Source organism: Camellia sinensis, chromosome 15 (assembly GCF_055761805.1).
Source record: "Camellia sinensis isolate YWXY chromosome 15, ASM5576180v1, whole genome shotgun sequence".
NCBI classification, from domain to species: Eukaryota; Viridiplantae; Streptophyta; class Magnoliopsida; order Ericales; family Theaceae; genus Camellia; species Camellia sinensis.
Genome location: NC_138975.1, coordinates 23041214 through 23056899, shown reverse-complemented (window position 1 = coordinate 23056899; position 15686 = coordinate 23041214). Strand labels below are relative to the sequence as shown.

The window sequence follows — 15686 nt, the reverse complement described above, 5'->3', positions numbered from 1 at the left end:
TTCGGGGTATAATCAAGTCCCGGTGTACCCTGTTGACCAGGAAAAGACCACATTCACATGCCCTTTTGGCACTTTTGCTTACAGGCGCATGCCCTTTGGGCTATGTAATGCACCGACGACTTTTCAACGGTGTATGATAGCCATTTTCTCCGATATGGTGGAGAAATTCTTAGAGGTTTTTATGGATGACTTTTTGGTGTTTGGACCGTCTTTTGAGGAATGCCTTAGGAACTTGACTAGAGTGTTAGAACGATGTACTGAGGCAAACCTAATCTTGAGTTGGGAAAAGAGCCATTTTATGGTTCGTGAGGGTATAGTGTTGGGACACATTATGTCCCCTCGAGGTATAGAGGTAGACAAGGCTAAGATTGACCTCATTGCAGACCTTCCTCCACCAATTCCGTGCGTCAAATTAGGTCTTTCTTAGGGCATGCAGGTTTTTACCGTAGGTTTATCAAAGACTTTAGTAAGATATCACGTCCTTTATGTAGTTTACTGGTTAAGGACGCGCCTTTTATCTTTGATGAGTGTCACGACCCAAACCCGCCCCTATGGGTTTAGCACCTTAACCGGCCAGTAATCCAAGATTACCGAAGGCCTGCTTAACAGTAATATAGTAAAACAGAGTACAGGGGCATGGCGGAAGCCAAAACAGTAAATAAACAGTGTCCAATGAGCTGTGACAGTCTGTATGCCAAAAAGACTTTTCATACACATATACAAGAACAGTACGGAACAGTATGTACATATATACAATCATTCAGTTCAGGGACCTAATCCCTACTAAACAGTACAGTAACAGTCTATATAGTTAACAAAACAATTACAGAGACAGGCGGGGGGGATTAAAGCACCCCTAAGCCATAACTTGACAGGCTCGGAACCTCGCAGTGAGGCATAGTGGTTGGCTTGACAAAACTGGAGCTTACCCCGACGCTTCTAACCACAGTCTAGTGCCTATACACCTACATATATATATATAAGCAGTGAGTTAAAGCCCAGTGAATAACGTAATGCGTAAAGAGGTTAAGAATGAATGTCCTTACAGTAATGAAAACAGTTCGTTAATTCAGTATATCAGTCATTCAGTCATATGTGGTACATCCATTACCATACAGTGCAGTAAACAGTAGGTCTTAAGAGACTGAACAGTAAATGATGGCCATCAATCAGTAAACAGTAGTGGTTCCAACAAGGGAACCGACAGAGATCTCTGTAACAGTAACAGTAAACAGTAGTTGCTAAGGATGCCACAGTACAGTTCAGAATATAGGACATACATTCATTTAATTAACAGTATCAGTTCAGAAAGCAGTACAGTTCAATTGTTCAGAAGATAATCATTTTGAACATATCTTTACACAGTTGTTACTCACAGAGTTCTGGGCTACAGTAAAGCTAGAGCGCGTCCCCAGTCGCCAACCCTACACAGTTACAGATTGAACACACACTAAGCTACACAGTTGGGAAAGATAATAACTTAATCCCTTATTTGCCTCGGTGTGTTCTACATCTATATCCTCGTTAAGATGCCTTAAACTAGGCCTAATAATACCTAGGATGAGATGACGATGCAAAGATGCACTTTAAAAGCATTTTCAGAAAACAAGGGTCACGCTCAAGCGTAGGTTACTCCGCTCGAGCGGACATGCAAACAAAGGTCTCCGCTCGAGCGTAGACTTACCCGCTCAAGCGTTCTGCAAAACAGTCAAAAGTGCTGGATAGGTAAAAATCATGCTCGATTGGGCGCTCAACACCCGCTCAAGCATGAGACACAATGTCCCGCTTGAGCGTCAATTATTCCGCTCGAGTGGACTTTAAAACAGTGCAAGGTACTAAGAGCACGAATTTCACGCTCGAGCGCCAGTCACCCCGCTCGAGCGTGAGTTCAAAATCTGGAATTCCCAGATTTGAACCTCAAGCTCAAATTCAACTTTTAAAACATAAATTTTGATCCTCTTGGGCCAATTTTCCAGAAAACATCCCAAAACTCATAGTTTAACATGATTCCAAAGCTCAATTGTAAAATCAAAGCCCAAGGGTGTTTCAAACAACTCAATTTCAAACCAATTTTAAAGAATATAATTCAAACATAACATGCATGAAATCCAAATCATTTCAAAGCTTCAATTTCATGCTCTAATGAGCCAATTCTTCCAAGGACAAGATGAAATCATGGACTTAAACACAATATGAACATGCATGTAACATTTTACCATGAAATCACTCACAACTCAACAATTCAAACATGCATGCATGAATTAAGCTATAATTCAGCATGTAAAGCTATTTCATGACTTAATCCACTAAATTTGACATGAATCATGTAAGAACAAGTTCAACTCACAAACAAGAGGGTAATTACACTACCTTAGGTCTTGTATCCAAGGTCTAGGAGCTCAATTTGACAATTCTCTAACAATTCCTTCAAGTTCTCTAGCCAAACCCTCAAGATCAAGTCAATTTGCTCACTCTCTCCCTATGAGGTCGGTTGTAGACAACAAATGGCTGATGAAGTGTATTTGTGTCAAAGTGTGCAAGCCTCTAAATGTGGGAGTTAGTGGCCACTAAGTGGCATTTTGGCAATTAAGTCCACCTAATGCAATTTAGCTTAATTTAATCTAGTTTAATCATGCCTAATCAATTTTCAGATAATTACACCATTAAATCACATAAATTCTACTGATCATGGAACACTAATCAATTTTCGGTTCGGCCGCCGATAAGGCCTTCAATTCGCAATTTAAACACAAAAACATGAACAAATATTTAAACGACAAACAGATAGACATACAATTAAACAGGTATACTTAATCAATTCAGTTCCAGATTTCAGTCAATCAATTCAGTACTTCAATCAATTCAGTTACCAATCATAATCAGTCTCAGTTTAGCAGTAATTAGTGGTTAATCGGTAAACAGTGACGAGGGTTGTTACAGTCTCCCCTCCTTAAAAAGAGTTTAGTCCTCTAAACTCGAGTTACCTTCGTTCTGGAAGAGAACAGGATTCAGTGGAAACAGTTCAGGATATCTTTTAGCCATGTCATCTTCTCTTTCCCAAGTGGCATACACGCCACCATGGTTTTACCAGTCAACTTTCACTAACGGGATCTCTTTGTTTCTTAACTTCTTGATCCATCTGTTTACAATCTGAATAGGTCGTTCCTCGTAAGTGTAGTTATCACTCAGCACTACACGAGTAGGCTCTATTACATGGAAAGGATCCCGGAGGTAGTCCCTTAACATAGAAATGTGGAAGACATTGTGCACATGCTCCATTTCAGGAGGAAGCGCAACTTAATACGCCACCGGATTGATTTTCTCAATAATCTCATATGGTCCGACGTATCTCGGTGCTAACTTGCCTTTGACTCCAAAACGAGTCTGGCCTTTCATCGGTGTCACTTTCACAAACACGTGATCACCCACTTCGTATTCTCTATCCTGTCTTCTGACATCAGCATAACTTTTCTGTCTGCTCTGTGCGGTTTTCAGTCTCTGTTGTATCAGTTTCACTTTCTCAGTCGTTTCGTATACAATCTCGAGCCCAAGCAAAGGCCCATTTCCAACTTCTGCCCAGCAAATCGGAGATCTACATTTTCTGCCATACAATGCCTCGAAAGGCGCCATACCAATACTTGAATGATAGCTGTTATTGTAGGCGAATTCAGCTAAGGGCAAATGACTTTCCCAGTTTCCCTGAAAATCAAGGACACACATTCTTAGTAAATCCTCCAGAGTCTGGATGGTCCTTTCTGACTGGCCATCGGTCTGAGGATGATAAGCACTACTCAGTCTCAATTCGGTACCCAATGCAGTCTGTAAGCTTTGCCAAAATCTTGATGTAAACTTCGAATCCTTGTCAGAAACAATGGACACAGGCACTCCATGCAGTCTAACAATTTTATCAATATAGAGTATAGCCAATTTGTCCGCATTATAAATTGTCTTAACAGGTAAGAAGTGAGCAGATTTAGTCAGTCTATCAACAATAACCCAAATTGAGTCCATACCTTTACTGGAGCGAGGCAATCCCACAATAAAATCCATGGTGATATGCTCTCATTTCCACTCCGGTATCGGTAAGGGTTGTAATAAGCCTGCGGGTCGTTGATGTTCGGCTTTGACTTGTTGGCAATGAAGACACTTCAATACAAAATCAGCAATTTCTTTCTTTATTCGCGGCCACCAGAAATTCAGTTTCAGGTTTTGGTACATTTTCGTATTCCCGGATGGATAGAAAATTTCGAATTGTAGCCCTCTTCCAGAACTCTTCTTTTCAATTCAGTATCATTTGGTACACACAGTCATTCTTGAAATTTTAGCACATTACTTTCAAATTTGAAACCCGGTCTTGGTTTAGTTTCCCTTTCTTCGATGATCTTCTTCAAGAAGTCATCTAGTTGCTATTTCTCTTTAATCTCTTCAATCAGTGCTGGTTGAGCAGAAATAGCAACTAAGGTTCCACCTTGTTCTCGCAAAACGATTTCAATTTCAGAGTTTTCAAGGTCACAAAGCAATTCCTTTTGCCCGGTAAGCAAACAGGCTAAATTTCCAATTGATTTCCGGCTCAGTGCATCGGCAACGGTGTTGGCTTTTCCCGGATGGTACAAAATCTGTAAGTCATAGTCTTTAATCAGTTCTAGCCATCTCCGCTGTCTCATGTTCAGTTCTTTCTGTGTGAAGAAATATTTTAGACTCTTGTGGTCGGTATATACTTCACATGTCGCCCCATACAGATAGTGACGCCAGATTTTCAGTGCAAACACTACTGCAGCAAGTTCCAGATCATGGGTTGGGTAGTTCTTTTCGTGCGGTCTCAGTTGTCGGGAAGCATAAGCAATAACTCTTCCATTCTGCATTAAAACACATCCCAAACCCTTATGAGAAGCATCACTAAACACAGTAAAACCATCCGTACCTGAAGGTAGGGTAAGAATCGGTGCAGTTACAAGTCGAGTTTTCAACTCTTGGAATGCTGATTCCCTTTGGTCAGTCCAGTCAAATGATATCCCCTTCTGAGTTAATTGAGTCAACGGTAAGGCAGTTTTGGAGAAATCTTTGACAAATCTTCTGTAATACCCGGCTAGTCCCAAAAAGCTTCGGACTTCTGTCACATTTGTTGGTCTAGGCCAGTTTACTACAGCTTCAATTTTCTATGAATCAACAGAAATTCCATCTTTGCTAACAACATGCTCCAAAAACATAACATGATCGACCCAAAATTCGCATAAAGTTTCTGTTCTCTTAGGGTCTGTAGGGCAAGTCTCAGATGATGTTCATGTTCTTCTATACTTTTGGAGTAAATTAGTATGTCATCAATGAATACTACAATAAAGTCATCAAGGTATGGTTTAAAGATTCTGTTCATGAGGTCCATAAATGCAGTAGGTGCATTGGTAGCTCCGAAGGGCATAACTAAAAATTCGTAATGTCCATACCTCGTTCGAAAAGCAGTTTTGTCGATGTCCTCTGATTTAATTTTCAACTGATGGTATCCTGATCTGAGGTCGATCTTAGAGAACACTTGAGCACCCTGTAACTGATCAAATAAGTCGTCAATACGTGGCAATGGGTATTTATTTTTCACAGTTACCTTGTTCAGTTCACGGTAGTCAATACACAGTCTCAGTGAGCCGTCTTTCTTCTTCACAAATAAAACAGGAGCGCCCCATGGCGAAGTGCTAGGCCTGATGAACTTCTTATCTAACAGTTCCTGCAACTGCACTTTCAATTCTTTCAGTTCAGTTGGGGCCATTCGATAAGGAACTTTAGATACTGGCTGCGTTCCCGATATCACATCAACGGTAAATTCAATCTCTCTGTCAGTCAAATCCCCTGGCATATTATCTGGAAAAACATTTGGGAATTCTTTGACTATAGGAATATTGTTCATGTTAGCATTATCATCAGTAGATACAGTCAACACAGAACACAGATATCCCTTACACCCCTTTCTAATCAATTTAACAACTTTCACAGATGAAATCAAATACAGAGGAGGTACTACTCCAACCCCATTAAACACAAATTCGGGTAAACCCGGTGGACGGAAAACTACTTGTTTCGTTACACAGTCTATGGTAGCATGGTATTTCGTTAACCAGTCCATTCTCAATATTACATCAAAATGATCAATGTTCAGAGGCAGTAAGTCAATAAACAAATGTGCATCTCCAACAATAATTTCACAAGCAGGGTACATATATGCACAGGTCATAGATCCCCCAATGGGTGATGATACAACTAACAGATAATTCATGGGTTCTAATGGTCTATTCAGTTTTCGCGAAAAAGCATGCGACACATATGAATGCGTAGACTCCGAATCAATCAGTACATAAGCATTTTGAGTACAAATAGAGAGAATACCTAACACAACGGTCTCGGTATTCTGCACGTCTCCCGGTACTAGGGCGAATACTCGGCCCTGCCTCATGGGCTCTTTCCCGGTAGCTTTGGGGTTCGGTTTTGGTGCAACAGTTGATGCTGCCACGCTTGGTGCAGCTTTACTATTGGCTTGTGGAGCAGAGGGGCAATCATTAACCATGTGGCCCACCTTGCCACACCTATAACAGGCTCCAGATATTTTGTAACAGACCCCTTTGTGCTTCTTGCCACACTCAGAATAGGGTGGTATGAAACCACTCCCTTGGCTGGGGCTAATTGTTGACCCTGTATTCTGTTTCTTGTTCAATGGGTTATGCTTTCCTTTCTTGAATTTAAAACCCTGCCTTTTACCACGCCATTCAGATGCTGGTGTTTCAGTTTTCAGTGCTTCGATGTTCGATTCAGCCATCAAGGCTCGGTCAAGAACATTTACATAGTTCGGTAATTTCAAAATATTTATTCTGTCGAGTATTGCAACATTAAGGCCGCCTTCAAACTTTCTGGCCTTCTTGTAATCAGTGTCAACCATATGTGGTGCATAACGGGCAAGTTCAGTAAATTTTGTCTCATATTCAGCAACGGACATCGTGCCATGCCTTAGCTGTTCAAATTCAGTTACTTTTCTGTCCCTAACACACTGAGGGAAGTACTTTTCAAAGAAGGCTCCTTTGAATTGAGCCCAAGTCATAACAGTATTGTCATTACAGATGAGCATCCACTACCTTCTAGCTTCTTCTTGCAGAGTAAAGGTGGCCAACAGCACTTTGTGTGCTTCGGAGCACAGAAAGACCTCAAACAATTTTTTTGTCTCGAGAACCCATGCTTCAACTTTTAACGGTTCAAGGGCTCCCTGGAAGGATGGCGGTTTCATTTTGCTGAACTTATGGGTGAGAGCAATTATGTCCCCATCATTAACATTCACATTCTGCTCCGGCTGTACCGGAGGAGGAGGTGGGGGCTGTTGATTCTGTTGTTGATCTAGTCTCTCAGTTATTAGTTCCATCATTCTTTCCAGCCTTGTCATTCTTGCCTCAGAGGATGAGGATTTAGATTCATTTGCAGTTCTCGCATTATCCATTTCACTATAGGCAGTTATAGCAGTTATCAACATAGGCAGTCATTTGTTTAAACAGATTAACACATTAACATACATACATTCAGTCATGTCATAGCCACACACTTATCATGCTCATGTAATGCCCTAATCGCTTTTCTAGGACATCCTATAGCTCATTGGGACACGTGTGTGCGGTATAACTCGTGGTAAGTATCGCTCTGATACCACTCTGTCACGACCCAAACTCGCCCCTATGGGTTTAGCACCGTAACCGGCCAGTAATCCAAGATTACCGAAGGCCTGCTTAACAGTAATACAGTAAAACAGAGTACAGGGGCATGGCGGAAGCCAAAACAGTAAATAAACAGTGTCCAATGAGCTGTGACAATCTGTATGCCAAAAAGACTTTTCATACACATATACAAGAACAGTACAGAACAGTATGTACATATATACAATCATTCAGTTCAGGGACCTAATCCCTACTAAACAGTACAGTAACAGTCTATACAGTTAACAAAACAATTACAGAGACAGGCGGGGGGGATTAAAGCACCCCTAAGCCATAACTTGACAGGCTCGGAACCTCGCAGTGAGGCACAGTGGTTGGCTTGACAAAACTGGAGCTTACCCCGACGCTTCTAACCACAGTCTGGTGCCTATACACCTACATATATATATAAGCAGTGAGCTAAAGCCCAGTGAATAACGTAATGCGTAAAGAGGTTAAGAATGAATGTCCTTACAGTAATGAAAACAGTTCGTTAATTCAGTATATCAGTCATTCAGTCATATGTGGTACATCCATTACCATACAGTGCAGTAAACAGTAGGTCTTAAGAGACCGAACAGTAAATGATGGCCATCAATCAGTAAACAGTAGTGGTTCCAACAAGGGAACCGACAGAGATCTCTGTAACAGTAACAGTAAACAGTAGTTGCTAAGGATGCCACAGTATAATTCAGAATATAGGACATACATTCATTCAATTAACAGTATCAGTTCAGAAAGCAGTACAGTTCAATTGTTCAGAAGATAATCATTTTGAACATATCTTTACACAGTTGTTACTCATAGAGTTCTAGGCTACAGTAAAGCTAGAGCACGTCCCCAGTCGCCAACCCTACACAGTTACAGATTGAACACACACTAAGCTACACAGTTGGGAAAGATAATAACTTAATCCCTAATTTGCCTCGGTGTGTTCTACATCTATATCCTCGTTAAGATGCCTTAAACTAGGCCTAATAATGCCTAGGATGAGATGAGGATGCAAAGATGCACTTTAAAAGCATTTTCAGGAAACAGGGGTCACGCTCGAGCGTAGGTTACTTCACTCGAGCGGACATGTAAACAAAGGTCTCCGCTCAAGCGTAGACTTATCCGCTCGAGCGTTCTGCAAAATAGTCAAAAGTGCTGGATAGGTAAAAATCACGCTCGATTGGGCGCTCAACATCCGCTCGAGCATGAGACACAATGTCCCGCTCGAGCGTCAATTATTCCGCTCGAGCGGACTTTAAAACAGTGCAAGGTACTAAGAGCACGAATTTCACGCTCGAGCGCCAGTCACCCCGCCCTAGCGTGAGTTCAAAATCTGGAATTCCCAGATTTGAACCTCAAGCTCAAATTCAACTTTTAAAACATAAATTTTGATCCTCTTGGGCCAATTTTCCAGAAAACATCCCAAAACTCATAGTTTAACATGATTCCAAAGCTCAATTGTAAAATCAAAGCCCAAGGGTGTTTCAAACAACTCAATTTCAAACCAATTTTCAAGAATATAATTCAAACATAACATGCATGAAATCCAAATCATTTCAAAGCTTTAATTTCATGCTCTAATGAGCCAATTCTTCCAAGGACAAGATGAAATCATGGACTTAAACACAATATGAACATGCATGTAACATTTTACCATGAAATCACTCACAACTCAACAATTCAAACATGCATGCATGAATTAAGCTATAATTCAACATGTGAAGCTATTTCATGACTTAATCTACTAAATTTCACATGAATCATGTAAGAACAAGTTCAACTCACAAACAAGAGGGTAATTACACTACCTTAGGTCTTGTATCCAAGGTCTAGGAGCTCAATTTGACAATTCTCTAACAATTCCTTCAAGTTCTCTAGCCAAACCCTCAAGATCAAGTCAATTTGCTCACTCTCTCCCTATGAGGTTGGTTGTAGACAACAAATGGCTGATGAAATGTGTTTGTGTCAAAGTGTGTAAGCCTCTAAATGTGGGAGTTAGTGGCCACTAAGTGGTATTTTGGCAATTAAGTCCACCTAATGCAATTTAGCTTAATTTAATCTAATTTAATCATGCCTAATCAGTTTTCAGATAATTACACCATTAAATCACATAAATTTTACTGATCATGGAACACTAATCAATTTCCGGTTCGGCCGCCGATAAGGCCTTCAATTCGCAATTTAAACACAAAAACAAGAACAGATAATTGAACGACAAACAGATAGACATACAATTAAACAGGTATACTTAATCAATTCAGTTCCAAATTTCAGTCAATCAGTTCAGTACTTCAATCAATTCAGTTACCAATCATAATCAGTCTCAGTTTAGCAGTAATTAGTGGTTAATCGGTAAACAATGACGAGGGCTGTTACAATGAGGCATGCTTAAAGGCATTTGAAACAACGAGAATGGCCCTGACCACCGCCCCAATCATGAAATCACCAAATTGGTCGCTTTCTTTTGAAATCATGTGTGATGCCTCCGATTATGCTGTCGAGGCTGTGTTGGGCCAAAGGGTCAATAAGGCACCATTTGCTATATACTATGCTAGTCGCACTCTCTCGGATGCACAATTGAATTACACTACCACCGAGAAAGAGTTGCTAGCTGTGGTCTTTGCCTTAGACAAATTCCGGTCTTATCTCCTAGGTTCCAAGGTCATAGTCTTCATTGATCATGCCGCTTTGCGGTATTTACTATCAAAGAAAGAGACCAAACCTAGGTTAATTAGATGGATTTTGTTGCTCCAAGAATTTGACCTAGAGATCCAAGATAAGAAGGGATCTGAGAATGTTGTGGCGGGTCACCTCTCCCAAATCCTTGTTGAGTATACTAGTGACCCTCTTATTTTGCATGATTCGTTTCCGGACGAACAACTCTTTGAGCTGTCACGAGCGAGCCCTCTGTGGTTTGCATATATTGTGAATTACTTGGCCATTGGGCAACTTCCGCAGAACTGGTCTAAGCAAGACAAAGACCGATTCTTTTCGCAAGTCAAGTATTATTTTTAGGAGGATCCAGAGTTGTTTAAATATTGCTCCGACCAAGTGATCCGACGGTGTGTACCGGAGAGTGAGGTGCATAGCATTCTTACATTTTGTCATTCTTCTGCATGTGGCGGTCATTTTAGTGGGCATAAAACGGCAGCCAAGATTTTACAGAGCGGGTTTTATTGGCCCACAATTTTTCAAGATGCCCATCAATTTTGTAGAACTTGTTTGTGCTATCAGCAAATTGGTTCGATGTCTCGGCATGACATGATGCCAATGTCCCCTATTCTTGTGGTAGAAATATTTGATGTTTAGGGAATTGATTTTATAGGACCTTTCCCGTCAGCATTCGGGTTTGAGTATATTCTCTTGGCAGTAGATTATGTGTCTAAGTAGGTGGAGGCGATAGCTACCCGAACAAACGATCATAGAGTTGTAATCAAATTCTTACATGAAAACATCTTTAGTCGTTTTGGGTTTCCTAGAGCCATAATAAGTGATCAGGGTACACATTTTTGTAACCGGTTCTTTGAGTCGGTAGTCATGAAATACTCTATCACTCATAAAGTTGGCACTCCATACTACCCTCAAACTAGTGGCCAAGTAGAAGTCTCGAATAGGGAGGTAAAGCACATAATTGAGAAAACGGTGAGGCCGGATAGGAAATATTGGTCACAACGGTTAATTGATGCATTATGGGCTTACTACACTGCTTATAAGACACCCATTGGGATGTCACCATATAGAGCGGTGTTCGACAAAGCTTGCCATCTCCCGGTTGAACTTGAGCACCGAGTATTGTGGGCCATAAAGAAGTTTAACTTCGATATGGCCGCGGCTGGGCTCAACCAAAAATTACAACTCAATGAGCTGGAGGAAATCCGAAATGATGCATATCAGAGTTCGAGAGTTTTTAAAGCTCGGACTAAAGAATTCCATGACAAGCACATTAATAGAAAATCCTTTGAACCCGGCTAAAAAGTGTGGCTTTTTAATTCAAAATTAAGACTCTTTCCGGGTAAGCTAAGATCAAGATGGGATGGCCCCTTTGTGGTTGTTAAGGCATTTATTCATGGCGCCGTTAAGGTGCGAGATCCAAAGACTGGCCACACTTTCAAAGTGAATGGCTATAGATTGAAACCATATATAGAGGGGATTGGGAATGGGGATATGATTGAGTCCATTGCTTTGATGGACCCATTTTACTATGATTGATAGATTGATTTCTTGTTCCCTTTTCTTTCCCTTCTATGCTATTCTGTTTTTCTTTGTTCTTGTTATGCTTTATTTGCGTCTAAGAGACTTTAAATCCTCTAAAAGTGTAATTCCTTTGGTGTTAGCCGTGCCAGAACGGCATCTAACGGTCTGGTATAGCCATCTAACCATGTTTGTAGTGAGTTTCTAGGAGACCAACTGAGACGGTGGAAACTGGAGTTGAAATGGCAAAGCCTAGAACACAAAGGTTTGAGATTTCCGAGACTAGAGTCTGGTTTAAATACCCAGGGGTGTGGAGATTGTTTCAAAACTACCTCGGCTTGAACTCTGTATGGTAGCCCCATAGGTTAAGGTAGCTTTATGCGCCTCGATTCTGGATACCGAATCAACCTAGGCTGTCACCCTGTTAGAGAATAGGGAAAGTTATAAACACAGTTAAGGAGAAAAGTAGTACCCGTGATTTTCGCGTGAAGATTATACCTTTAGTGGGCATTCCGTTATTTTCTTTTGTGCTATATTTATTTCGGATGTCAATTGAAGGTAGAAATGGTTAAGTATACTTTGGGCTGTACTTGGTTTTTATTTTATTTTCTTTAATCTTTTGTAAATATAGATATATATAATAAAAAAAATGTTGTATTTGTTAATTGTTGTTTTTGGTTAGTAGCCCGAAGGCTATAAACTACGCTGGGTTTTATTACTTGGGGAATTCTAAAGTGGAAACTTTATGCCATAACTCTGGTGTCTTTTGTTAGGTGCTGGGAGCTAGTTTTCCATTTTCTTGAAGCATGTAGGCTTGCGAGTGCTTCTTGTTTTTGTTAAACTATGTTGTTGCAATGTAGCAGAAAAAGGTCATTCCATGCGTGTGGGTGGAAGGAACCCTCCGTAGCATGCGTAAGGCATTGATGTGTGCTTTTTAGTTTGTGGCACATCTCTTATTAACTAATTTCTGAGATGCTTAGCTCTTTGTGGTTTCAGTCATATTTAAGAGCAATTTAAGGTGCTTAGGCTTTTGTGGTCCCAGTTTTATTTAAGGCCAAGTTGTTTTTCATTTCCTTTGTGGTGCTTAGACTTTCGTGTGCTTAACCCCACAAACCCAAAAGAAAAGGCTATGGCTGATCTTCAAACCATATCAATCCAGTAGCTGCACCTTGAAAAACAACCTAAAAAAAAAGGGGGCAGGGGGGAAAAGGGGGCAGCCCAGACCGCTCGAGCGGAAGGTCTAGGCACACGAGCGGCCTAGCCCAACAGGGTACTGTCTAGCGCCGCAAGAGCAGCCCATTATCGCCGCAAGAGCGGCCCAATGTGGCGTACGAGCGGCCCAAAAAAAATAAAAATAAAATAAAATAAAATAGGCCGCACGAGCGGCTGGGCTCGCCGCACGAGCGGCCCAATCCAAAATGGCTACTACCTACCACCGCAGGAGCGGCCCAAATAATTTCCAAAAAAAATAAAAAATATAAATAAAAAGTGAAAAAAAAAACTGCTGCAGATCTAGTTTAATTTTAATTATTTATTTTTATCTAATTTCATTTCATTTTTCTATTTTCTATTTGAAAAAAAAAGAAATGCTGATTTTGTTTTGTTTTTATTATTATTATTATTTACTTATTTGAGAAAAAAAACAAAAATCTGATTTCTTTATTCCACACTTCTTTTATTTCTTTTATTCTATTTTATTTTTTATTTTATTTTCGTAAAAAAAAACAAAAAAAAAAACTTAGATCTCAACAAAACCTACCCACTCTGTCCCAATCCTCAGACTTCTCTCTCTTTCTACCTCTCATCTCTATCTTTATTTATCTCTCTCTCTCTCTCTCTCTCTCTCTCTCTCTCTCATAGCCCCACAAACGCACCATCTTCTTCTTCTTTCTTTTTCTTCCCTTTTCTTCTTCTTTCTTCTTCCTCACCACCATCATCTCACCACCGGCATCACTTCCCTCTCCAACCGACGAATTTCCGGCGACCACCATTTTTTCCGGCGAATCTCCATTCTTTTTCTCTTTTTCTCTCATTTTTCAAGGTAAAATTTACTTTTTGTTTAGATTTGTGGGCATAGGAGTAGAGAAGTAGAGTTTTGATTTTATTCTTTTATTCAAATCTTGATCTATGTTTCATACCAAAAAAAGGGGGGGGGTTTATACTGCTTAGTCATGTTTGTTGTTAGTTATTTATTCTTTCTATTATTTTATTTTATTTTGTTTTATTTATTTAGCCATGTTTATTTAGCCGTGTAGTATACTAATTTAGCCTTGTTTATTTAGTTTGTTCATCTTATAAAAAAAATAAAAAAAATAAAAAAAATAAAAAAATAAAAAAATCTACGTAGAAAGAAGATGAGAGCCGCACGTGCGGTCCTCTCTGGCGCACATACGGCTGGATGTACGCCCATGCTGTCTGATACGATCCTCTTTCTCATTTTACTATCTAATGTCTACTTGCTTACATTGAGGACAATGTTATATTCCAGTTTGGGGTGAGGGTATTTGTAATAACTATTCATGTTTGTACTTGTTGCACTTGATTGCACCACTTCACTTAATGTTTACTTTGTGCCAGTATGGTAATGATATGAGCATATGTTAATTGGGGAACATAGTGGGCTTGTATGAAAATGGTTTATTGGGTAAATACTCACACGTGATGTTTGCACTAGGATAGTTGTTTGTGTTTGTGGTATTAGTACACTTGTCATGAGTATGCCTTAATTCACATGAACACACTATCATAGCAGTGACCTCTTTATTATAATCTCTGGTGTACATCATTGATAATGGTTGAGTTTGCAGAAAAGAATAAATGAATAACCAAGATTTTTGTTAAAAAAAAAAAGAAGAAGAAGAAGAAGAAGAAGAAGAAGCTTGACTTGTTTGGGTTCGTAGCCTCTTTAACTCGAGTTATTAAGCCCGTAAGAGTGTCTCTACACCTAATGTCCTAAAACCGTCTGGTTTGGGAGTCATTGGCCCAATACTTGCTACATGGGTTAACTAGAAAGCTTAATAAACCTAGACATTGCACAGTTAAGAAAAAATAAGGAGAATGACTAGTTCGGATTCGTAGCCTCTTTAACTCGAGTTATTAAGCCCGTAAGGGTGTCTCTACACCTAGTGCCCTAAAACCGTCTGGTTTGGGAGTCATTGGCCTAATACTTACTACGTAGGTTAACTAGAAAGCTTAATGGACCTAGACATTGCACAGTTAAGGAAAAATAAGGAGAATGGCTAGTTCGGATTCATAGCCTTTTCAGCTCGAGTTATTAAGCCCGTAAGGGTGTCTCTACACCTAGTGCCCTAAAACCGTCTGGTTTGGAAGTCATTGGCCCAATGCTTGTTAGATGGGCTGACTAGAAAGCTTAATGGATCAGGATATTGCACAGTCTTCTTTCAAAAAAAAATAATAAATAAATAAATGAGAAGCTTGGTTGCAACAGTTTAGTTTTTCTGTATATGTTGAGTGTTATTATGAGTTACATTGGGCTATTATAGTGGACAATTAACTAATATGAAAATTGCACTTTACACCGAGGGTATTAATGATGTGTCTACTAACATTCACAAATATAGGGGACTTTACTTTTGTATAAACTGAATTGTGGTTTTAGCTCAATAGATTCCTTCATATTTGTCTACTGTGTCTTCAATGACTCATCATGTCTTAATATCATACTTTAGTGACACATAAGTTGGTTGTTGTGTGGAGTAGTGTGGTTAATTGTTGTTGAGCGAATATGAATATGTTGATGTTTGTGGGTATCATTTCTGAAAACCC

At 39.9% G+C, this 15686-nt stretch overlaps 1 pseudogene; it reads left to right on the top strand.

The window, feature by feature from the left end:
* Positions 1-298: 298 nt before the first annotated feature.
* LOC145812856 (uncharacterized) lies at positions 299-12838 on the top strand (annotated as a pseudogene).
* Positions 12839-15686: the final 2848 nt, after the last annotated feature.